The sequence below is a fragment of the Meriones unguiculatus genome, chromosome 11 (assembly GCF_030254825.1).
Source record: "Meriones unguiculatus strain TT.TT164.6M chromosome 11, Bangor_MerUng_6.1, whole genome shotgun sequence".
NCBI classification, from domain to species: Eukaryota; Metazoa; Chordata; class Mammalia; order Rodentia; family Muridae; genus Meriones; species Meriones unguiculatus.
In genome coordinates this window covers 48,447,603-48,471,186 of record NC_083359.1, presented here as the reverse complement: position 1 = coordinate 48,471,186, position 23,584 = coordinate 48,447,603, and the positions used below count along the sequence as shown (strand labels likewise).

The following is a 23,584-nucleotide window of genomic DNA, read 5'->3' as shown; positions in this document are numbered from 1 at the left end:
GGGGTCACGTGCTCTCGGGGCGGGGCTGCTCGCAGTCTGGAAGGAGGGGGAGTGTAAGTAAAGAGGGTGGTGTTACCCTGCTGGGGACTCCGGGAGCCCGGGACAGGGCGGGTGGGCGGCCGGGCTCCTAGCTTGCTTATTGGGTGCTGGCAGTACTGGGCCTGCTCCTCTTTCTGCGAGGGTCGTCCTTGCCCAACGCCAGAGGGGAAACTGAAGCGCACAGCAGGTAAGAGTGTGGCACGCCGCCCGGAGATTGCAGGCACCGGCAGAGTTGAATGACATTGCTTTGGAATGGAGCTGGGCGTTCTTTTTTTTTTTTTTTTTTTTTTTTTAATTCCATCGTCATTCATCCATCCACCCACCCATTTGCACCGATCATGTTACCTAGCTGCGCTGTCAGCCACGAGCCAAACAAGGTCCCAGTCCTCAGAACTGCGGACTCCAGGTGCGTTATTTTAACATAGCTTTAGTTGAGCCTTCACCAAGAGCCGTACTCTGTTCAGTCCAAACACACCAAATAAAAATGTATCATCCCATTTGACATGAGGATACCAACGCTCCAAAGGTTCAAATACTACCGATGTGCTCTCGTGGAGGTAGGATTAGAAACCAGACATAACTGTCTAAAAACACAGAGGCAATAGTTGGTGTAGTGATGGCTCCCAAGAAGAGAGTCCAGCGACAGGACAGGACTCCCCACAGTGGCCACCTGGAACCCCCAAGCGTCTCAAGAGGGAAGACAGGAGAGGACAACTTGATCCGGGCAGATCAGGCGGGATTTGTCTGGGTGCCGGGAAGCTAGGAACTGCTCACTCATTCTCAGACTCAAGCAAAAGGTCCTGCACACAAAGCTGAGGTGTGGCAACCTCCTGCCTCCACCCATGCTCTGCTGAGGGTTTTCCCCTCCATCCAAGGCACCAAGCTGTTTCCTACCTTCCATCTTTGGCCCATGCCATTTCTTTTATCTTAAACATTTTTCCACATCATTTTTCAGATCTGGAGGCCTCCATTTGCCCACGCAGTGGCCTCCCCTGTCCATTGGAAAGTTGTGTTTTCCAAGGATATCTCATTACCTTTTGGTCTCTGTTTCAGGACTAAGCCCCTGCCATTCACCTATGAGTCTATAGAAAGTTAGTACATAGTAGTTCTGCTAAAGGACCAGGCTGAGGAGATGAGCTGGGTTAGAGCAAGAATGGGGCATAGAGAGAGGCAAAAGGAAGCAGAGCTCTAGGCCAGCACCCTATAGGCCAGAACCAAATGTCTCTGAATGGCTCCTGTTCACAGATCTCCCCATGGCTGTCCTCAGAGCCCCTGCCCCATGAACCGGGTGAACCATGGCTGGGAGTGCAGGCTGGAAGGAAACAGGCTCTTCCCCCACACCAGCACAGTATCTGTGGTTTTGGCCTCAGGTGGCCAAGAGCTCATTAGTGGTCTAGGCTTGGAAGAAGTAGGTTCAGAAGTCTGGGGCTGACAGGGAGGCAGGGACATGATGGAGGAAAGGACATGGTGAGAGGTAAGGAGTATAACACAGACATGACTTGGTCCTCCCTACTTCCAATCTAGTCATCTGGAGGACTCACCTAACCTCTCCGTGCCTCACTTTTCCTCACCCGGAAGATGGGAACAACAGCAAGGCCTCACAGAGTTGGGAACACTTCAAGTAATGGACCCAGGGGAAGAATTCCTATCTGCTCACCGGTCATCTTAGTAACAAGCTAGGTTTAGAGAAGACTCAGACCTCATTTGGATCTTGGGCCAGTGATGGTACCTCTCTGAGCCTGGGCTTCCTCATCCTCTCATTGCAGCTCAGTGCTGGAGATAGTGAAAAAGGCTGGCAGTCTCCCAGAATGCTTCACTAACAGGGGCAGTAACAGACATGAAATGTGAAAAGTGACAGGCTAGGGCTGTGGCTAGTACAATACTTGCCTAGCATGCAGGAAGCCCGGGTTTCATCCCCAGCACTACTGAAGAGGACGCAGCAGCAGCACACACCTGGAATCCCATTTGGGAGGTGGAGGCAGGAGATTCAGGAGTCATCCTCAGCTACATAAGTTTGAAGCCAGCCTGGGCTACATGAGACCCTGCTTCAAAAAAGAAAAAGTGGGAAGCAGGTAGGTAGTATTTACCAAAGTGGAGTCCCCATTTCACAGAAGAGAAAGCGGGACACTTACAGCCCAGTGCCTCCAAGTCACCAGGAGAGTGTCACAGTGCAGATTTTCCTTAGTTTGAACCTGAGATTCTGCCTTTTTTGTTTTGTTTATTTGTTTTTTGGCTTTTTGAGACAAGGTCTCACTGTGTAGTCCTGCTGCCCTGGAACTCACTCTGTAGACCAGGCTGGCCTCGAACTCACAGAGATCTGCCCCCCTCTGCCTCCCAAGTGTTGGAACTAAAGGTGTGCATCACCACCGCCTGGCTGAGATTCTGCTTTTCTTATGAACTCCCAGGAGGTGTTGATCATGTGGGAACCACACTTTGAGTAGTCAGGGGCTAAGTCAGTTACTGAAGGTGACAGAGGCAGCAAGGCATTTCACCTGTGGTTCAGCCCACACAGCCAGCTGGGAGCCCTGCACTTGTAAGTGTGACCCTAACTTCTTGCCCTGTGCCCTAGCTTTCTCTCCCCCACAGACAGGCAGGAAGTCTTATTCTCCTCCGGCAACCTGTTTCCTCTCTCTGAACCCCTTCTTCCTCCGCGGTGACATCTGGCCCAGGGTCTTCCCAATGCGACTGGCTGGAGGCTCTCAGGTTTTCATTAACAAGAAAGATAATTAAGGGCTTGCTGGGGCCCAGCTGGGCCTGTTGTGGGGCCAGTCTGGCTCTCTGCCCACTTCCCCAGAGTGCCAGAGGCACTGGGACAAGAAGAGGCTTGCTGGGGCTGGGAGTAGAGAGGCTTCAGCTAGCCTCAGAGGAGACAGCCAACAGCTGGGCCTTCCTGCATAGCCACCACGCTGAGCCTGTCAGCTGCTTCCCAGGGTTCCCAGGAGGGGCTTAGGCCTAAAAACAAAGTAAAAATTAGTTGGCCATAGGGGAGTTTCCCGTCCAGCGATGGGAACTGCTGAATTCTACAGAGTGAGGCTAGGTCGAACACAGAAAGTTCCCCTTCTCTTTCAGGGAGTGGAGGCCTCAGTGGCTGCTGAATGGCTTTATTGTTATATTTGTGGCTGGTATAGCCTCTTACAGCTAGGAGGCTTGCTTGCCCTTCTGAGGCAGCTGGCACTCCTGAGCTACGATGTGTTGTTTTCTATGCAGTTATGTCTCATTTCCCTTTGCTTTACGAGCCAGATATTTCCTTTCCAGTTTTGATAGTAACACATTCATTACTATTATTTTGTATTTTGTATTGTTTTGTTTTTGAGACAGGGTTTCTCTGTGTAGCCTTGGCTGTCTTGGATTCACTCTGTAGACCACGCTGGCCTCAAACTCACAGAGATCCACCCGCCTCTGCCTCCACCAGTGCTTGGAATTACAGGGGTGCGCCACTGTGCCAGGCTGCCATTGCCGCCTTTATCCGAGGAATTGTTACTATCCATGAGAGACCCTCAAGAAGGGGCCCATGGCCTTTTATGGATGGAAGGGATGGATTAGACCCTCATCTGTGATACCATCCACTCTGTCCTGCTCCTCCCTCCCAGGAGTGTACAGTTCTGCCCCAGCTATTCCTGAGGCACTACAACAGAGCTTCTCACTCTCTGGGTTGCAACCTCTTGGGGGTTGTTGAATGATTCTTTTATAGGGGTCATATAAGACCTTTCTGCATATCAGATAATTACATTATAATTCATGGCAGTAGCAAAATTACGATCATGAAGTAGCAAGGAAAGTAATATTATGGTTGGGAGTCACCATACATGAGAAACTGTATTATTAAAGGGTGACAGCTTTAGGAAGGTTGAGAACCACTGAGCTACTGTGTATCGAAGATGAAAGGTTGTGTGAAAAGGGATCCCAGCTGAGCAGCCACAGGAAAGACATCATCCATGTTGCTCTGAGACTTTTCTGTAATGCAACTGTTTGGGACCATGATTACCTGCTCTTAAAGTAACTCCTCAGCCACATTTCCATCAGTAAACCAAATAAACTGACTGGTTCAACTAGACTTGGATGGAATTATGTGTTCTGTGCCCTATCTGAGCTATCTGTGCCCTATGTGAGCTGTTGCTCACAGCTCAACCAGGAAGAACTAATGCCACACTCAGTCATGCACCATCCACAGCCACCATGGTTGCTCTGAGGTTGCTTTGAGATCCATGAAGAGCTGTTTCCCCAGGCCCATCTCAGGGCTTTTGTAGGACAGAAAATCTGTTCTCTGGATCCAAGCCTGAGAGCTTCCAGCAGAGAAGGAATAGATGGTGAAGACGGGTGGAGTCAACGTGGCAGGACCAGTGAAGACACACTAACAGGAGAACTGGAGCTGCATAGGAGCCCAGAATTGTCATTTGCCAGCCACGAAGCCTTGGGGCATTAATTACCTTCTCTGAACTGGAATTTTCTTATCTATAAAGTGTAAATATCTTTCCTAGCTTGCTGAGAGCTTTAGACATACTGTACACACGAACCTGGAGTAGCTGTGTTGAGCTTGGTCACAGGAGGCTCTTTTTTTTTTTTTTTTAAAGACATGCTCTCATGTAACCAAGGCTAGCCTTGAACTTCTGACCCTTCTGCCTCTATGCCCAGAGTGTTTTGATTATAAGCATGTGTCAACATTTCTGGTGACACATGCCCTTACATTTTGCAGGGTGGCTTGATTGTTGAGCTGTGGGCAAGGGGCCCCCGATCTTTGCTGCGAGCACCTATCTCAGGCCTGCTTCCCTGTCTTGACAACTTGGTGGCCAACTTCCCGGTAGGTAATCCCCACAGAACACAAGAATGCCTTTTGTGACCCTGTCAATCATCTCCACCTCATTCTGTTCGTTAGAAGTGAGGCACCAAATTACATAGGCAAAGGAAATGCGTGTGTATGTGTGTGTGTGTGTGTGTGTGTGTGTGTGGTGTGCATGCACAAGTAATGCGTGTACACATGCAAATGGAGGCCTGAGGTTGACGTCAAGTGTCTTCCTCTGTTGTGCTCCACCTTCTGTATTGAGGCAGGGTCTCTCACAGTTTCTGTGTCCTGTTCACACCCACCTGGGGCCTCAAACCCCTGTCCTCACATCTGCACAGCAACTGATTTACCCACGGAGCTATCTCCCCAGCCCCTGAGAAGTTCTGCCTTTTTCCTCCTCGTCTTTTACCTTTATTTTATGCTCAGTGGTGTTTTGCCTACATATAGGTCTATGTGAAAGTGTCAGATCTTTGCAGTTACAGACAGTTGTGAACTGCTATGTGGGTGCTGAGATTTGAACTCGGGTCCCCTGGAAGAGCAGTCAGTGCCCTTAACTACCGAACCCCGTCTCTCTCCATCCCCTTCTTCTTCTTCTTCTTCTTCTTCTTCTTCTTCTTCTTCTTCTTCTTCTTCTTCTTCTTCCTCTTCCTCTTCCTCTTCCTCTTCCTCTTCCTCTTCTTCTTCTTCTTCTTCTTCTTCTTCCTCTTCCTCTTCTTCCTCCTTTCTGAAACAAAGTCTCTTTGTGTATCCCAGGCTGGCCTGGAACTCCCTATATAGACCAATATAGCCCTGAACTCACAGAGAACTCCTGCCTCTTCCTCCTATGTATTGAGAGTAGATATATGAGCAATATGGTGGATATTGGAGGGGTAAGGGAAGCTTCTGAAATATTCCGAAATATATGTTAAAGAGAGTTGAGAAACAAAATATATGCCAATGAGTTCATTTGGATACTGAGTATGTGTGTGTGTGTGTGTGTATACATGTGTGCATATATGTGTAGACACATATATGTTTATGTACATACTGTCTTATTCAGGGTTACTTTTTGTTTGTTTGTTTTTTGAGACAGGGTTTCTCTGTGTAGCCCTGGCTGTTCTGGAACTCACTCTGTGGATCTGAGTTTGGTCTCAAACTCAGAAATCAGCCTGCCTCTGCCTCTCAAGTGCTGGGATTAAAGGCGTGTACTGTCACAGCCACTATCTGGCCAGGGTTACTGTTGCTGTGATGAAACACCATGACCAAAGTAACTCAGGGAGGAGAGGATTTATGCAGCACACATCACAGCTCACCAGCAAAAGAAGTCGAGCCAAGAACTCAAGCAGGGCAGGAACCTGGAGGGAGGAGCTGATGCAGAGGCCATGGAAGGGTGCTGTCTGCTGGCTTGTGCCTCGTGTCTTACTCAGCCTGCATTATTATAGAATCTAGAACCACCAGCCCAGGGATGGCCCCATCCACAATGGACCGAGCTCTCCCATGTCAATCAGTAAGTAAGTAAATACCTTATGGGCTTGCCTACAGTCCCAATCCTATGGAAACATTTTCTTAATTGAAGTCTCAAAGGACTGTAGCTTGTATCAATTTGACATACATAAAACTAGCCAGCACACACACATACACACAATTCTTTTGTAGCTAACCAAGTCAGTGACTTTCAGTATCAACTAAAGTACCAAAGAAAGAGGTTTAGAGAAAGGTTCAGAGTTGTAAAGATAAAAACTCCAGGTTTTCATGTATCCCCATGTAAGACATGGACCTGCGGACAGCACGTGCAGCACCTGCACTTGTCTAGTGTGCAGCCCTGGACATACTTCCCACAGCCAGGTGACAGCCAGCAGGGCACAGCCTTCTTGCAAAAGCCATATCGGCACGCTGCTTCTGAAGCAGGTACAGGGGCAAGTCCATCGGCACCCTCCTGCACAGAAGCAGGTGGCATCTGTGGAGAGTAGAGGCTTCAGTTGGGGTCGCTCTTTGGAGGGGTGGAGAGGTGGCTCAGCAGTTAAAAAGAACACCCACTGATCCTGTAGAAGACTTTCGTCCCCAGCACCCACGTGGTGGCTCCAGTTCCAGAGGACCTACTGTCTTCTTCTGGTCTGTGCAGGCACCAGGCATGCATGGGGGTGCACATACATACATACATGCAAGCAAGCACACATACACATGCAATTAAATTTCCTTTTAAAGACAGGCCTTTTAAGAGACATCTGTTCAAATATTTATATTTGAAGTGAAACGCTCTCAGAGACTTACTTCAAAATAAGCAGCAAAGAATGTGTAAAGCAGAATGACTGGCCGCACACTGATTGCTGGGGTCAGGGGCGGGCAGTGTGTGGAGGCTTCTAGTTCCCGTGTCTTGGGTAGGTTTGAAACGCCCCATAGTTTTATAATATGGCAGTACTAAGCCAGGCAAAGCAAAGCCCTGAAGTTTACAGGAGAATCAGGAACAGAAATACGAAGCCATAGACATTGCCATGCTGTTCCTGGGCTGCTTGGCAGCTTGTTCATCCTGGGGAAGGAGCTTGCTTGGGGACTGAGAGACCAGAACTGTCTCCCCAAAGATGCCTAGAGCTTGGAAGAGTATCACCTCTGCTGTTGGCACCCTCAGTGCTCAAGCTGACGCATACAACCAAGGCTACTTGGTGGCCATTATGCTCAGACCTGTGACAGGTGACTTTTAAGTCTATGGGTGGGCTGTCATTTTGTTTTAACATAATAAGTCATTACAGTGAGTGTGTTTAATTTTATTTTATTTCAGAGCTTTCTAAATTGGATATAATCAAATTCATATTGAAATCAAAGAGAATATAGCATTCCTGTCCTGCAGTTATTTCCCAAAGATAGTCTCTTAATCTTTTAAATGACGAGAATTACAAAAAATATCTTATTAGCTAATGAGCTGATTTGGAGACAGGAGCCCAAGATGGCCTCAAGCTCTCTATCCTCCTGTCTCAGCCTCTTAGTGCTGAGACGACTACAGGCATCCTCCACCAGGCCCAGCTCTCTGCCTCCTTCACTCCCTCCATCTCCCCTTCTTCCCTCGTTATCTCTTTATTTATTTCAGTGGTAGAGCTGGAGTGGTATCCTGAAGAGGCTAGGGAGGCACGCTAGTGCTGTGCTACATCCTCAGCCCTCAGCTCATACACACACACACACACACACACACACACACATATATCACTGCATAGCCCTGTGGCTGGAACTCGCTCTGTAGACCAGGCTGACCTTGAACTCCCAGAGAGCCACCTGCCTCTGCCTCTCTACTGACAGGTGTCAGGGATGTTTTGTGCCAAGCACTTGATAAACCAGGCATATTTAGAAATGTGATGGGTGCCTCCCATGAACACTCACATTTCCCAGAGCCCTGTTAAAAGGGAAAAGAAGCCGGGTGTGGTAGCTCAGAGGGTAAAGGCACTTGCTCTTAAACATGGTCAGCTGGCTTCCACCCCAGGGGCCCACAGTGTGGACAGAGATAACCAGCTCCTGAAAGTTGTCTTCTGCCCTCCATACCAGGAGAGCGGCATGTGCTTGCCTCCCCAACATGCAAACAAATAGTAAGTGTAAAAAAACGCTTTAAAGGAAACAAGAACCTGCAACACAGCTGGTATAATAACAACAAAAGCATTTTCCATGCAGTTTTGCCAGTCTGAATCTGTCTGCCAAATCCCAGTGTTGAAGGAGTTAACTCCTAAAGTTGTCCTCTGACCTCCACTGTTCCATGGCACACGTACCTGCATACACACATATCATATATATACATGCACACATTAATAATAAATTAAGAATAAAATGAAAATACAGGTGAAACATGTTTTAATAGTGTATTTTCTTTAACGTATCAAAAGTCATACATGCAAACAATATAAAAATTATTTTTGTACATGTGTAGTGTCTGTGTGTGGATGTGTGTGCACACACCTGTGAAGACCAGAGGTTAATACCCAGTGTCTTTTTACATTGCTTTCCACCTTCTTTTTTAGAGACAGAAGCTCTGTCTGAAGATAGGGTCTTGCCCACACCTCAGATTTGGACTTCCAATGCCTAAAGCTGGAGAAAATAATTTTCTATTGATTAAGCCAACCAGTCTGTGATCCTTTGTTTTGGCAACTTTACAAGCAAATATAGTATGAAAAAGAACATAACCTCTCATTCAGAATACCAGGGTGTAGCTCCATGGTAGAATGGGCGTTTAGCATGGATAAAAACCCTGGGATCTAGTCCCACCATCAGGAGCCTGGGGAGACGGCTCAGCCAGGGTCTGCTGCACAAGCATTAGAGCCCAAGTCTGAATGCCTGGCATGCGCGTGAAAGCTGGGCACAGTGGTGAGAGTCTGAACCTCAGGGCTGAGGGCAAGAGGCCTGAGGCAGGCCTTACTCACTGAGCCATCCTGCAGGTCCGTTTTTCTCTTTAAACATATATATGAAAGCGAATAAAATGTAATTAATGTAAAAAAAAATAAAAATTTAATTAAAAAACATATACGTATATATGTACCTATATTTACATTTCTGTTTGTTTGTGTGTTGGGGAGGCAAGCACATCCCGCTTGTATGGAGGGCAGAGGACAATTTCCAGGAGTTGGTTCTTTTTCCAGCATGTGGGTCCCCGGGATAGAAGTCAGCGCCTATGTTTGGCAGCAAGTGCCCTTCTGGTGCTCCCGTGGTCATCTTGATGTCCCTAGATCTTGTATTTTTACAAAATATTTTAATTTTGTTTGTGTGGGCACGTGAGAGCGTGTCTGTGTGTGTGCATGTGTGCATGCGTGCACCACATATGTGCAGGTGCTTACGGAGGCCAGAAGAGGGCATCAGATTTCCTGGCGCTGAAGTTACAAGTGATTATGAGCTGCCAATGGACAATGGGAACCAGACTCAGGTTTTCTGGAAGAGTGGAAATGTCTCTAAACCACTCAGCCATCTCTTCAGTCCCTGAATCTCAGATTTTAATGGATCATTTGAAACAGATAAAGACACACCACATTGAGCTAGAATAATAGAAGCTGGTGTTTGGCACCTATGTGCCACCCTCATGGCTCTGTGCTCTCCCTGAAAAGCAATTGAGGAATACAGAAGGCATTTGTGAACAAGTAGATGCTGAAAACTACTAACTACAGAGAAATGGCAAGCTCAGGGTTTTTGTACCAGCAAATGGTTGGGTCTGCGAGAGATCTTCTTGTCATAAGAAAGACTAATATACAGTATTATAGTGTATGATATTAATATGTACTGGAATACATTAGCATAATGTGTTTAATTTATATTCAGTATATGCTAGAAGTAGTGATCTTTTATGTTATAAATCTGTTATATACATATATGTATAAGAGAATATGTGGAATCATAAAATAATAGGAAATTAAATAATTAAGGAAAATTCCTGGAAAAAGAGCTAAGCTAGGCAGGCAGAGCTAAGAGTGTCCTCAATCAGCACTGGCTCTGGGCTGTTTGGGGGGATAAGGGTGGGGACAGGGTCCTGCAGTTTTGGAGTCTGGCAGGCTCCCACCTCAGGCAGAAAGAGCTTCCAGAAGTGAAGTGTCTGGAAGTGTCTGCCCCTTCCTGCTGGCCGGGGCGCCTGTGAGCTGAGATAGTGCACTCCCGCCTGATGCTCCTGTGCGCAGTGACCGGTGCCCTGCCACTGCCAGGTTCCTTGCACTCTGTTTGCCCAGGTGACAGACAACCAGGTGACTGTCAGTAGCCTCATGGGGTCATAGAACTGCCTGCTTCATCTGGCCCCCAGGTCACCAGACCACATACGTGCAATGCTGGGGCTTCCCTCTGTGCCCCGAAAGGCCCTGAAGTTATCAAGTAGCCGCCTGGGCCTGAGGCCACCTGCCTAGGTGGGTTGCAGAAGACACTGCTTCAGCCCAGTTTCTGAGCCTTAGTTTTACCATGTGTAGCATGCGTGGGCTTGGGGAGCTGGCAGACAGGGTAATTGCTTAGAGCCCTGCCTGGGTGGTGCCCAGAATAAGACTGGCAGGGTGTGAGGGGTGAGAACACAGCCAGTAAAGTGTGTGTCACTCATGTAAGCATCCAAACGTGGTGGCCGAGACAGGAGGGTCCCTGGGGCTCATTGGCCAGCTAGTCTTGCTGAACTGGTGAGGTTTGGCTTCAGTGAGAGATCCTGTCTCAAAACAAGGTAGAGAGTGATAGACATCCCCTGTTGACTTCAGGCTTCCACATGCATGTGCACACACATGACCATATTCATACACCACACAGGAAAATAAGACGGGCTGAAGCTTGGGTAGAGTGAAGCCCCAGAGCTTATTTCAGAGTTGCCAGCGCCTGTCCACCCAAGCCTGTCTTTATTGCGGCTCTGATTCCTGAGGGAGAGGAGTGAGCAGTGCCATCTCCCTGATGTCCTCTGTCTTACCCTCCCCTGCAGCCATGCCTCCTCTAGCTGCTATGTTCTCCAGTATCCCAACCCTTACATGATCTCTTCCTAGGCCTGGGATGCTATCTTGGCCACCAATTCCTCCCTTCCATTCAAGGCTCCGCCCTGGAAGCATGTGCACACCCTCCCTTCCCCCACATTTTTAAGTGCCCAGCCAGGCTTTATCTTACCCGGTGGTCCCCACCAGACTCTGAAACCTGTGAGTTCTGTCTGGGCAACCAGGGACAGTAGATTCTTTGTAAATGTTTATCAGAAGCAAATGAATGGATACAGGCCCCAGACAGACAGGACCAGGGGAAGGAAAGAACAAACAGGACCCCACCTAGCCTCAGTCTCAGAAGGATGAGAGGCTGTTTACCTGTCTCTGTGATGTCCAGAGTTGGTGTTTAGTAATTGCTGATTGGTGTTTAACAGTCTGGCCTGACCACGCCCATGAATGCCATGAGAGGCATAGCCCTTTCTATGGTGTGACTGGACTATTGGACCTTTGGGGAGTTCTTCCAGAAGGCACTGTGACAGCCAGGGTTCTGAGCACTGGATAAGGGGAATAAGCCCCTGCCTGTCTGGGTGAGACAGGACACGAGGCCTCACCTTCTGTAGGCCCTGGGTCTCTGGCTTATCCATCTCTGCTGTGCATCTTCACCTTTAGCCTCCTGCCATCACAGGACTCACCCATCCTATTACTCCTGTCTTGAGAAGTGCCCAGGCAAGAACCAGCTCACCCAGATGCAGCTTAACCCAGGAGCTGGGGATAGCGAGTATGGGCACAAGAAAACATTACAGAAAACATCAAGCTCCCTCCTGGACGGTGACCTGCCCTGCCTTGCAGTCCCTGAGGGACCATCAAAACCCCTAGACCCTTGTGAGGCCTCCTCCAAATAAGGCTAGCCCATACACAGCCTGGCCCCAATTAAATCACCCAGCCAGCTAGGAGGCATATGTCAAGTCCTGGAGAGAGAGATACCAGTCACCATGGCTGCCATGGAAGGGGAAAGACATGATACCATCTCTGAGAGGAATAAAGCGATTATGAAGTGGCAGTGCCTGAAGACTGCATTAGAAAGATCAGGGAGGGACCCTCTAGGCACAAACCCTCAGATCTAACAAATGCCAAGAAGGCGGTCTCGAAACATTCCAAGTGAAGGAACCAGCAGTGCAAAAGGGTTGGAGGTAATTTGGAAACTAAACATATGGAGAAGTGGTTGGAGAAGGGGACTTACAGCAGGCCAGGCCCGTGAGTGAGGAGAGCCCTAGGGAAACTGGTCTAGAGTTTCCAGATTGGGAACTGTGTTCTTTCCCTCTGCTACCAGAGTCTTTCCTCTCCCTACAGCCAGGAAGCCCCTGACCCACACTGCCTTGCTTCATCCTTTCCCCTGATAAGGGCCTTTCTTTTCAGGGTCAGGTGATTCTGAGCTGGAGTTTCCCTATGGGTGACAGCCCAGAGGACTTGCATTTCAAAAAGTTCATCAGTGAGCTTGCTACCGACTGTGTACCCACTCTGTGGTGAGGGGATGTGGGTCAGCAGACCCTCACAGCCCTCCTATTGTAGCCGGGCACTGCAAGTGTGCTCTACCGACCAGGGGACCAGGCCCAGATCAAGTGAGCTGAAACCACAGGGCTTAGGAAGCAGAGTGGGCCCTGCTCAGCTGTACCCCAAAAGTTTTCTGGACCTTGTTATACCTCACAAGAGTGGGAGGGGCTCCGGGGGCTCATTAGTCTCTGTCCTACCTGCTCTGGTTCAGCACCTGTGGCTGAGCCAGACACCCTAGAACTATTCTCATGTCCTTTCCTTTGCTGCCTTTTGTTCCATGGCCTATCTGTGAGGGTCCCTTCACCCAGCTGTATACATGCATCCAATGTTTCCTCCCTCTGGAGGAGGAAAGAGGACAGTAAGCTGACAGGTTATCATTGATCTGAGAGGAACACAGTGAGGCCCGTGGGTGCCACTGCCTAAAGATACACTTCACATGACTTCTGTAAATGAAGTGTTTAGAAGCTGGGCCAGCTGGTGCCTTTACGGTGCTGGTGACAGCTCCCGGCTGACTGTCAACCAAACCTAGTGGAGCAGTGGAAAGTCAGCAGTCCCCATGTAAGATATCTTTGTCATGGGAAGCCATAAGCAGGTTTGAAATAGTCCCCTGGGGCCTCTCTAAGCATGTCCTGAGTGTGGGTAACAGTCCCAAACTTCCCTGTAGTCACAGTCACCAACTCCATGGATGTGCTGAGGATCCACCAAGCCGTACGCTTCCTATGGTGACTTATCAGGGATGTGTACCACATCTAAATAAGCCCACTAAACACCCTGAGTGGAGTGGAGTGAGGAGGCTGTAACTCCAGCACTTGGGAGGAAAACCCACAGAAATCATTAGTTTTAGGTGAACCTGGGATAATGTTCTCATTTCCTTTCTGTTGCTGTGATGAAACACTCAAGCAACTGAGGGGAGAGTTTATTTCTGACAGGTCACAGTCCATCACTAAGGAATTTTGGAGCAAGAACTTAAAAAAGGCACTGAGAAGTGGTGCTTTTTGCCTCATGCTCAGCCTGCTTTCTTATACAACCCAGAACCACCTGCCTAGGGATGGGGCTGCCCACAGTGGGGTGGGCCCTGCTACACCAATCAGCACTCAAGACAATCCCTCACAGACAGGCCTTCAGCCAATCTGCTCTAGGCAGCTCCTCAGGCTTTCCCCTCCCATGATTCTAGGCTGTGTCAGGCTGATGACTATTGATGACTGTCACAGCTGCATATTAAGACTTTTTATCACAAACAGCAGCAGCAGCAACAACAACAACAGAACCACCAGTGTGGTGGCACTCAGGAGGTTAAGGCAGGGGACTTATTCAGAGTTCAAGTCATGGGCTAGATAGAGATGACCCGTCTCCACACCTACAAAAAAAAGTGATTTGAAGTTTATCTTTTGCAAAACAACCAAAACAATACCGGAACACCCCCAGATACTGTACATTCTTCTCCCAAAACACTAGAATCCAGATCTGCCCAGATAAATAGAAAGTTGAAACAAACCATGCAACCTCCCCACTTCAAAAAGTTACCTCAGTAGCGGTGACCAGAGCTGTCATGCCTGGAACACATTAGGCCGTGTTCTAAGTTTGAATTCCTTCATTTCCACTCAAATACTGTGACTTCATTTGATAGGTGAGGAATCTGAGACATGCAGTGGGCGTTTGCTAACAGTCACAAGCAAGGAAATGTCCCAGGCAGGGCTTGAACCAGCAGGTTAGCACGAAGTCCTCCTCCTCCCATTGTTAGAAGACAGCTGCCATCTCTGGAACAACCTGTCTTTCCGACAGGGACAAGGCTCCAGAACCAACTCCCGTCCTGCTTCTTTACAAGTTAATCACATTTGTTAATCAGTCAAGAAAGACGTTGCCATTACCCCGTTATCTAAACTGAGGCACACAAGTCATAAATGAGTTGCCTGTCTTGACTTAAATCTTGACCACTCCTTTGTTCCCTTATCATGCTAAATTTTGGACCAAATTCCAAGAGGAAACCTGACTGCAAAAAGCTGAGTCAAAAGTCCTGAAACCAGGTGACCTGGATAAGGTCCAGGCTTCCACATTTGCTTCCTTGTTCAACCCCTGGTGTCAAAATATGATCGGTCAAGGCAACAGCCCACTCTGCTCCTGCTTGCTTTGTGTACCTTCCTTTGAAAATGTTGTACAATCTCCCTTTGAGGATGCGGTTCAGATCCTGAAGTGGCTGCTTCCCTGCAAGTACAGAAAATAAATATTTCATTTTTTAAGTTTCTCTGAAGTGAGTTTTCTTGGCTTCTACCTGTAACCCAAAAAAGTCAGATACACAAAAGTCAACAGAATGTGGAAGTGTTTGGGGAGAGAGACAGAGCCCATCATGGTTTTGTTGTTTTGTTTTTGAGACAGGGTTTCTCCATGTAGCCCTGGCTGTCCTGGAACTTGCCCTGTAGACCAGGCTGGACTTGAACTCAAAGACCTGCCTGCCTCTGCCTCCCAAGTGCTGGGATTAAAGGCGTGTGCCACTACCACCTGGCATCATGGTTTTACTGTTATTTATTTGACATAGGGCCCCACTGTGTAGCTCAGGCTGACCTGGAACTCACAGAGATCTTTCTGCCTCTGCTTCCTTAGTGCTGCGATGAGAAGTGTGTGCCACCACGCTGACTGCACCATTTTTAAAGTTAGATTTATTTCGGGAGGGTGTATATCATGCAGAGGTGTGTGTGTGTGTGTGTGTGTGTGTGTGTGTGTGTGTGTGTGTGTGCCACAGCTTTCCTGAGGTCAGAGGACAGTTTTTAAGAATCAGTTCTTCCCTTCCACTCTGTGGATTCCACGGCTCAAGCTCAGTGTGGCAGACTTGTTGGCAGGTGTGCTTGCCACTGAGCCCAGCCCCCACCATGCCCTTCACTGGCATCAGTAAGCCACTACTGGCTCAAGTTCTAGAACTGTCTCTTCACAGTGAACTGTGAAGCAACTTTTTCCGGGAGGGAGGTGTACAAGATCTCACGGTATGTAACTTGGACTGGCCTTGAATTATCGGAGTGCTGCAGTTACTGGATGTCTGACGTATCTGGCTTACTAAATATGTTTTGGTGGTTGCTTGGTTCAAGTTTAGAGACAAAATCCATTTTGTATTTGGTTGGTATGTTTCTCACAGACCTTTTAATTTAGAATGAGTCGCACCACTTTAGTTCCTTGCCTTTGCAGAGAGTGTGTGACCTTCCATAGTCATTGATTTGCGACCCAGTGGAAGCCAGCAAGGTCCCAGCTTTGACCTTGAATGTGGGGCAGGCATTGATTATTGTATTGATTATTTTCAAAGACAGAAAGAAAGCTATACCGGGAGAAAGGGACGTGCATGCATTCTCACTAGTAGCTAAATTAGTCATCTTTCCATTTTGTCAAAAGCCCTGTTTGCTCAAAGCATGTCTGGGTTCTGCCTGCAATTTTTTGTAGAAAGTGGACTGAGGGAAATGAGGGAAGAAATAGGAATAGCAGCATTCTGCCCACTCATGGAGGCCTGGCACAGAGGTTGACAGGCTCCAGGAATGAAACGGCCTGAAGGAAGAAGAAGTCAGAGGCTGCGGTGGGACCAGGCAGAGGGCGGGAGGCGTCAAGGTGCCAGGGAGCTGACACCCTTCTCCTTTCCCTGGGAAGAGGACTATCACTATTTCTAGCTTCTGCCCCTGCTCTTCCCAGCTGCAGCTGGGAGATGACACACACAAAATGGGAGTGACTCACTGCTGTAGACCCCACCCTCCCTAGGAGTCTGAGCCACCTGGGACAAAATGCCCCAAGGGCACAGACACAAGCTCCAGCAGTTTGGTGTTTCAGCCAGCCTTAGTATTCCTATCTGGGAAGTGGTTCCCATTCCTGTTTGGCTGTTCCCAGCAACTACACGGCAATCCCTAGTATTGAGGGGTGGTCTTTAATGTTTTAAGTGTATTTATCTGGGTGAGCTGACTAGGAAATTGTGAGCGTCACCATGTATATATGTGGGGTCCAAGAGCAACTTTCAGGAGTTGGTTCTCTCCTTCCACCGTGTGGGTCCCTGGGCTCCAACAGGTTGTTGGGCTTGTGGCCACCTCGCTGTCATTCCAGCAGCTCCCTGAGGAGTGGTGACCACTTAGGCCCCCTTCCAGTGATTCCTTGAGGGGTGGTCTTGGAGAACAAAGCCTCGATGTGTGACTGGCAGGGAATGTGGGTGTAGTGGGGCTCTGTCTGCAGCCGCCTAAGATAAGGATCCATATCCCAAACACCTGGGTCCCCACTAGGGCTGGCCTCTGAACTCCTGCTGCAGACACACTGAAGTAGGGTAGGGCACCTGCTTTCAGTGGCTGGCACTGAGTTTTGGGGGTTTCCTGGGCTCTCCATTTCTGTCTTGCTGATGAAGGCCAGCATTAGTGAAAAGTAGCTCAGAGGCCTTCAGAAGCACACTGCCCAGATTCCAATCCCAGCACAGCCACCAGCTGCAGGGCTCTGGGCAATTGTCTTAGTTGTCACCCAGTGACTCAGGTTTTTCATCCATAAAAGCAGGGTAGACATACACCCTCTTCATATGCTTGTGGTGGAGACAAAATGGGCTTAAGTGCTTTTCCTAGTCTGAGGCAACCCTTCACAGTGCTCAGAACTGTGCTCTGTAATGCAGTCAGGAGCTCCCTGCTCTGGGTCCACAAAGAACCAGCCATTTTCCCTAAGGAGTGGCTCTCCCTTCAGTGACCGGGGGAGCTGGAGACCGTTTGCACCAGAATGCTCAGTGGTGCTGGGTTGTCCTGCAAGTAAACTTGAAACAGGAAAAACTTATTTTTTTTTCTTCTTTTTCTTTTGGTTTAATTGTAAATGGCACTTAATTAGCTTGATGACCTAACAATTTAGGAATTAAAGTAACAGTACTTTGTCTTTTTGGAAATTAAAAATAACAATTGTCTTTTCTGTGTGGAGCCTTGGCTCTCCTGGACTCGCTTTTGTAGACTAAGCTGTCATCAAAAAGCATCCACCTGCCTCTGCCTCCCAAGTGCTGGGAAAACAACAATTGTTAATACTGTCAGGACTCCATGGTTATAGAACATGTACTCAGAACGTAAGTCTTTGCCTTCTGTGACACCAACCACAAAATCAATCAATCAATCAATAAATAAATAAATATTTAATTAACGTACCAAGCTAGGGCTGTCAAGAAACTTTTCATAAAAAATCTTTTCTGAAAAGGCCCATAGTTGGAGTTGGGTATGTGATGCATTTTATTTAGTTTTATTGGCAAAAAAAAAAAAAAGGGGGGGTATGGAGAACTTTAAAGAGCTTTAATGCAGGGCACTGAGGCTGACCCTGACAGATTGATCAAGTCCCATTCTCAGGGTCCATCCAATTGTCCAAAGATGTACCATACTGTATCTGCGCATGCGGTTTCCTTTCTCAAGCACAGCGCTCACCTTTCCAGCAGGCTTTGACACATATAAATACAAAGGAAAGGGAACCCCTCACTAAAAACCCGGATCAACGGAAAGTATTTTAAGTATGAATTTGTTGTTCCTGGAAATAACACATGCCCAGTGAAAACCTGGAAAACCCAAAGCTGGAAAAGCGGTTAAGCACGTGAGATGTAGTCAGAGGAGAGGGTGTAGGGAGAGTGTTTGTTCTTTGGAGGACAGTTCCCCAGAACCATCATGGGAAATAAGCATCCTGTTGATTCTAGGCGGTGAAACGATGAATGAAGCCAGTATCAGCCCATGTTGATCATACTGAGCTGACCAAACCCTCCCTGACTTGTTTGCTGTCATTCTCCTAAATCAAGCGCTTAGTCTTCTTTTAGTTCATCCAGATTTTCTCCCACTGGACAGATTTTCATCAACAGAAACAACATTCATTGACTCTGTTTTTTGTCCATTTTCTTGTCCACCCTCCACCTCTACCTGCTTCATTGTCCTTGTCCAAATAACTTTTTCCCTGTTTTCAGTCCAACCTCCAGAATCACTTAATTTGTTTTCATCCTTATCTGAAGCCTAAGTGCTGAGTCTTTCAAGGCTGGCTACAGGGACGCCTGTCTCTTCTACATTGCTTGGAATGTACAGGCTCACATCTGTGTCATTTACACCCAGCCTCATCGCTACCTGTTCCCTGAATGTGACAGGCATCATCTTCACCGACCAGCTCAGGACACACTTCAAGTGTCTTATGACCGCTGATCAGCAGTGTGTTCCCTGCTTAGAAGTCAGCTTTCCCTCTCTCCATATTGTGTTCAAGTTCATCAGTCTTCTCTTGTCATTTTTCCTGGAGTGCTTTTGGTAGCATTTGGACCTAAGGCAGACTGCTCTCTTTCAGTTATATTTTCTGTGAAATCTCTTCTTATTGCTCTTCTTTTCGCAATACACGCAATTGTCCCACCTCCAGGACACACCCAAACCAGTTATACTGGTTATTTTAAATAGCTTCAAGGAAATGTCTTCTCACTATTTGAGTTTTGGGCTTTTTTCTTTTCTGCCTCACTGTGCCCTTTTTTAAAGCATTTCTTCCGGCTGTTTCTCATTCCAATTATCCACAGTATCTTGTTCAAGTTATTTGTCTCTTGCATCAATGTAAACACTTTGTTTTTGACATTTTCTCTCCAAAGTGAGGTCATGGAGAACTTACATTTCGCCCCTCTAGTGCACTGTCCCTGTCTGAAGAATGCACACAGCCCACAGATTTGGGGTCTGCACCTTCTCTGATGTGTCCCACGGCTACTACAGCTACTGCTCCTTAGTTCTGTAGTTCTTTCTTCTTGTCACCTATCTTCAGTTTCTTTCCAGCTCCACTTTGTGCCTCCTGACTGGACTCAGGTCACTTGATGAGTGACATGTCACTTGATGAGTGACAGCCTTCATGCTCCTGCTGCTTTGCTCCTTCTTGTTCTTTAGGCCCGAAGTTTTGTCTTCACTCATCTTTTTCTGCTCTGCCTTCTTGCTGCCCCTGCCTGAGCCTAGGAGAACTTACTCTTTTTTTTTTTTTTTCCTGAGGAAGGGTTTCTCCGTGTAGCCCTGGCTGTCCTGGAACTCAGTATGTAGAACAGGCTGGCCTCAAACTCAGAGCTCCACCTGCCTCTGCCTCCCAAGCGCTGGGATTAAAATTGAGTGTGACCACTAAGAACCCACCATTTCTATGAAGGGCACAGCCAGAAAGTTGTGTGCACTTATGCTCGTATTCCATTGGCCAGAATTTAATCATCTGGTCCCCACTTAGCTGCAAGGGAAGCTGGACGTGTCGTGTTCGTTCTGGGTGGCATGCTTAGCTAGTGAAAGACTCCCAGGAGCCTATCTAGACGGGGAGACCCCGCTTCCCAAGGAACAGCGAGACCAGCCTTCGGATGCAAGCCGCAAGAGGTTTATTTTGATACACGGGTACCTGGGGCGACCAAGCCTATCGGAGGACTTGCGCGCCTCTTGGTTGGGGTGACGGGTTTTTATAGGGCTCGGGAGCAGGAGGCGCGGTTACAGAAGCATAGTTACAGGGGTCTGATTGGGTGGTTTGAACAAAGCCGTAGTTAAGTCACGTACCCAGAACAGGGAAGGCGGGAAGGCAGATTGTGAGCCGAATCACGTACCCACCCGGAACCGGAAGGTGGGAAAGAATGCAGCGAGGTAGCTCTTGCTATACCGCGCCTACTCTACATAGTGTTAACAATCGCTGCTTATCTTTTGGTCTTTCACTAGGTTGCAGAGGTTCTGTTGCTTTGGAAGAAGAGGGAGTGGATACTGAGGGGCAGCCAGCACTCCCCCCTGCCACAGTGGACGTTTGGAAGAGATGAGGCAAGAAACAGGAGTAAGGCTCCTTTCTTGGTCCCAGCTTGCACACATTGGGTGAAAGTGCTGCTCTCTGAGGCAGGAGAAGAGAGCTATCTCTTTCTAACTTCACTAGCTACTGATATGGTCTTTGTATGTGGTAGAGAGAGTAGGGACCAGGGCCTTAAGAACGAAGGCCAAGATATAAACCAGTTTTAGCCCATCAGGAAGACATGGTGACCCCAAACTCACCTTGGAGACATGGGTGTGAGTGGATCTGGTACTGTGCACCCTGTAACAGGTATGGTTCACATCTCTAGGAAGAAAGCAAGAGCCTCTTGTCTCCCTTTGCTAAGCCTTGGCTGGCATGACAGTGCCTGGGAAGGCAGCCTGTGTCTGGCTGGGACCTGGAAGATGTTGGCTTGGGCTTAGATTCCAGCTGTGCTGTATGACACTGGACAAGCTGCTTAATATCTCTGAGCCTCAGGCTTCCTGTGTGACATGGCTTTATGATGAGGATGTAACTGTAGGATGCCCCATGTGGGAGCCTGGCCAAGGCCTCCCATTCAGTGAGTACACAAGAAGAAACTGGCTTCCTGTAGAGCAGCAGTTCTCAACCGCTTTGGGAGACCCCTTTGGGAGTCAAATGACCCTTTCATAGGAGTCACCTAAGACCATTTGATTTATGACAGAAGCAAAATTGCAATTATGAAGTCGCAACAAAAATAATTTTATGTTTGGGGGGGTCACCACAATGTGAGGAAGCTTATTAAGGAAGCTTATTGCAGTGTTAGGAAGGTGGAGAACCAGTGCTAACGAAAGTCTGCCCTGTTGTCCCATAATGGTGTGAAGACAGTCATGCCAGCCACCCCACCCCCACCCCCCAGTGCAAGGCTGGCTGGAGAGGAGTTGGTTACACCAATGGTCCCAAGCCATCGGCTCTACGTGGTGACAAAGGAGTTGCTCCAAATGAAGATGTCCTTCAGACAGACAGACCTCTGTCCCAGCAAGCTAGGTCTGGAGTTCCCACAAAACCCAGTACCACAGAGATCCATGGAGGAAGCCAGACTGCTGGGGCTCAAATCCTTATTATGTTCTTTTTCTATCCTTCTGCTTGTTGGAGGTCGCGAGATGCACGTCACTCGGGGTTGTTAGGAGGATGAAATGAGCTCAGAGGATTGGATATGTGAAAAACATGTTGATACAGTAGCTGAAGGTGTGGGGGACTCCTGACACTCTGGCATTTGAGACAAAAACAAACAAAATAAAAACCCAATCCTTGAGCACTACTCATGAGCCTAGCCTCACACCTTCCATCACGGGCCTGTCTAGCTGGCTACAGAGAGCAGTCCCCTCAGACAGACAGACAGATACATCTATACTCTTTGCCATGAGTTCAGTGCCAGCCTGGGCTACATAGTGAGCTTCAGAGCAGCCCAGGCTACATGAGATCCTGTCTAAAAGCCAAAGGCAGAGTCTGGGTGATAGTCTGGTGGGTAAAGCCTGCCTTGCAACCATAAGCTTGCTTGCTTATTCTGTGTATGGTTTTTGAAGACTAATAAGATTTTCTTACTAATTAAAGGATACTCCAACAATAACCATCAAGAGTGCTGAAAGGGGGACTGGAGAGATGGCTTAGAGGTTAAGAGCACTGGCTGCTCTTCCAAAGGTCCTGAGTTCGATTCCCAGCAACAACATGATGGCTCAAAACCATCTATAGTGAGATCTACTGCCCTCTTCTGGCAAGTAGGCACACATGCAGGCAGAACACTGAACATAATGGATAAATAAATCTTAAAAAAAAAAAGAGTGCTGAAAGGAATTCAAAGATAGATGCTAAGCTAATCCTTGGAAGATGCATGCCTTTGGATAAGCGCTCTCTCTCTCTCTCTCTCTCTCTCTCTCTCTCTTTTCCTGGCTTCAAACTCACAGAGATCCACCTGCCTCTGTCTCCCAAGTGCTGGGATTGAAGGCGTGTGCCACCACTGCCTAGCTGAGCCTGTTCTCATTGCATCCAGTTCTGAACTGTTTACATCATTTGTCAGACAGCTTGGAGATGGAGGGCTGAGTTAACTCGGAAGGCTGCACCAGGAAAGACGAAGGGAATGGTGTTTACCCATTTCAAAAGCCTTCTTTGTCACCCTGACAGTCATCTCCTGCTCATACACACAGGCAAGCTCAGAATCTCATCTGCTCTTCACATGTAACCACAGCCACACCCTCTTTTTACCCCATGCCCTTGCTTCAGCTATCTCTGCTTCTATGGTGCTTTTAGGCCCCTTCTCTGCCCAACAACATCTTGCCCACCTCCAAGCCCTGTCAAAGACCCCTCTCTGTCTAGCAGGCTTATTCCTGCCTCCTCTGGAGTGCTGGCTGGAAAGTGAATGGGCTCTAGTTGGCTAATCTGGTTAGAGTTCCATCCTGTACTTCGCATACTTGAGATGGTGAACAGGTCACGGTGGCTCTTTGAGCCTCAGTCTTCTTCCTGTAAAGTTACAAAGCCAACCTCATGCAAAGCTCTCTCTGCTTAGTTTTTAAGATTAAATTGCAGGGTGGTGGTGATGGTTGCATTTAATCTCACAGAGATAGGAGGATCTCTGTGAGTTCAAGACCAGCCTGGTCTACAGAGCTAGCTCAAAGACAGCCAGAGCAAAACAGAGAAACTCTGTCTCAAGAAATCAAAATAAATAAATAAATAAATATAAATTTAAAATTTTAATATCAGTGATTGGGGAAATGTTTGGCGGGTCCTTAGAAGTCATTTGGGGCTGGGATGTGGCCAGTTGTGGTCACATGTATAAAGCCCTGGGCTCAGTCCTCAGCACCCCATAAATCACTTATTGCAATCCCACAATCAGGAGGTAGAGGCAGGAAATTCAAGGTCATCCTCAGCTATGAGTTTAACACCAGCCTAGAATACCTGAGGCCCTGGCTCAAAAGAAAAATTAAGTCAGCCATTTCTGGCTTTAAGGATGTCCACGACCTCTGGACCTCACGGCTGCAGCTGGGCCGCCATCTGCAGGTTCCTGGGCTGTGGTGATGGATACGACTCAGCTGGTAGAGGGAGGCTGTTTGGGACAGGGGGCTGTGGGTGGTACAGGCAGCCTTGCGCAGAGCGTGAG

General features: G+C 48.1%; 1 long non-coding RNA gene and 1 pseudogene across 2 annotated transcripts; one reads left to right on the top strand and one right to left on the bottom strand.

The window, feature by feature from the left end:
• The first annotated feature begins 52 nt into the window (after nucleotides 1-52).
• Nucleotides 53-22,046, top strand: LOC132646479 (uncharacterized). Of its 2 annotated transcripts, none has more exons than XR_009584772.1 (3): nucleotides 53-226; nucleotides 4,733-4,837; nucleotides 20,394-22,046. It is a non-coding gene; the product is annotated as an uncharacterized LOC132646479 (long non-coding RNA). The 2 variants fall into 2 exon arrangements; XR_009584773.1 differs by lacking the exon at nucleotides 53-226 and adding an exon at nucleotides 1,320-2,111.
• On the bottom strand, nucleotides 18,503-19,890 carry LOC110559014 (zinc finger CCCH domain-containing protein 15-like; annotated as a pseudogene).
• Nucleotides 22,047-23,584: the final 1,538 nt, after the last annotated feature.